This window comes from Belonocnema kinseyi, chromosome 3, assembly GCF_010883055.1.
Source record: "Belonocnema kinseyi isolate 2016_QV_RU_SX_M_011 chromosome 3, B_treatae_v1, whole genome shotgun sequence".
In the NCBI taxonomy this organism is placed as follows: domain Eukaryota; kingdom Metazoa; phylum Arthropoda; class Insecta; order Hymenoptera; family Cynipidae; genus Belonocnema; species Belonocnema kinseyi.
The window spans coordinates 61,560,888-61,562,987 of record NC_046659.1 but is presented as its reverse complement, the minus strand read 5'-3'; positions in this window follow the sequence as shown (position 1 = coordinate 61,562,987).

Genomic DNA, 2,100 nt, shown 5'->3' with positions numbered 1-2,100 from the left:
TTTTGCGCCGATTCATAACCATGGATGAAACTTGGATCCACTACTATACTCCTGAGTCAACGCAACAGGCAAAACAGTGGGTTCCACCGGGCCAAAGTGCTCTGAAGCGTCCGAAAACGCAACAATGGGTTGGAAAGGTTATGGCTTCCGTATTTTGGGATGCACATGGCATAATATTCGTGGACTATTTTGAAAAAGGTAAAACCATAACCGGAGCATACTATTCATCATTATTGGACCGATTGAAAATCGAAATCGTCAAAAAACGACCGCATTTGAAGAAGAAAAAACCGCTTTATCATCACGACAATGCGCCTGTTCATTCATGCTTAGTTGCACACGCAAAATAGCATGAAATCGGCTTCGAATTGGTTCCTCAGCCCCCGTATTCAGCAGACCTAGCCCCCAGCAACTATTACTTGTTCCCTAACCTGAAGAGATGGCTCACCGGTAAGCGTTTTTACTCAAATGAGGAGCTCATAGCTGAAACTGAAAAATAAAACCGACTTTGGCCAAAAAAAACGTCTCCGTGTTTCATTTTTCAGGGACTTATCAGACTGCCTAGTATCATAAGCCTCTGTTTAAGATAGTCAATCACTTCGTCCAGATTCGCGAACTGATGTTATGTGGACGCAGGATCTCCACCATGCGACAAGTCAACCTCTGAGACTGGCACACGCGATCGCAGCGCAATATGAGCGTTTAAGGCGCCGACTAACCGGAGAAGGTCCTTATTGACTTTAAATTTCGGCCGACCATTTCTTATTGATGGTTCCTGATCTGCGAACTCTCGGATAACATCAGTGGAGCATACCATGAGACGCAGGTTCTCCTCATTAATTTCTTCAATGAGTTCAACATGAGCAGGGGCGTGCTCCGGCTTCTGCAAGCTTAAAGACTGTCACGGGTAAACGAACCTCCTCTTCCAACGCATCTGCAGGGTGCGCTACAGGTGCTGCTAGTTCTCGTTCTAGCTGTTCTTCGATGTTACTTATTTCGACCTCGGATATAAGGTGGCGCCGCCTAACGAATCTTAATTGATATGCAAAATGTTGTTCAGTCACTTTATGGGCCAGCTTGGGATGAAGACACACGAAAACGACGTTGTACGCACCTCTCGGGCGCGAAAGTGACATCTGACTACACCTCCATTCATTTCCGGCTTACAAATGATCCTATTTTTGGCCTGCGCACCCTGCTCTTGCTGGCCGGATGTAGTCTCAACCTCAGATCTTATTTGGTCGATGGTTCTTCAGGGGAGGAAGTTCTCATCTATAAGCTTATGTCTTCGTGGTTTACGGTCGTCTTGGGCTACTGTTCGCATTTCCGGGAAATTCGTTACTAAGTTTTAGTGAAAGGAGTCGAGGGAGGTTGCGCTCGCTCCCGTCTCGTGTTGGAAATGGCAGCGCAACGAGTACTCACCATGATGGGTCTGAAAATTGATGCACTGCCGTTGCATTCCTGTATAAGTGGTCGACTGAGAGTGCTCAACCGAAACATCCTCCGCAGGCGCAGCTGATGTTCTGCTGCTTAAAAATTGTTGACGATGTTCTGACCGGACAATAGCGCTTTTTGGTGTCTCGGTGAGACCTACCTGTCTATATCTTCAATAATTTCCCCATTATAGGTTTTAGGTGTTCCTCTTAGTCCCTTTCCTCTTCGTTCTATGCCTGTCCACCATGGAAAACCCTGCCAGTAGCAATGTTACAGCCAACATAGCCGTCAAATGCATACGCGGAAAGCTCAAGCCCTATCGCGACGCCAGCGCGAGAATACCTTCGGGGCTCTAACTTTTTTTTAAATATAAGGAGTTGTAGGCTCCAGCAGCTTTGTTCATGGTTGATTAAAGCAGCCAATCCCGACACAAATGAAACGTGTACGTCGTCCAATCCTGCTCGTTCTATCCTAGAAGGTAAGCAAGAACGAGAAATTTACGCAAAATAATTCGTACAACACTGTTCATTAGAGCCCAGTCCTTAGCTGCAGATGGCCTTGCGCGGCAGACGGCACAGTTGGAGATGCAGATTTCACCTCTGGGTACTTTTTTTAGAGCTACCAACCTTTATACAATGTTAGGAGAAACAGTGCTGACGAAACAGA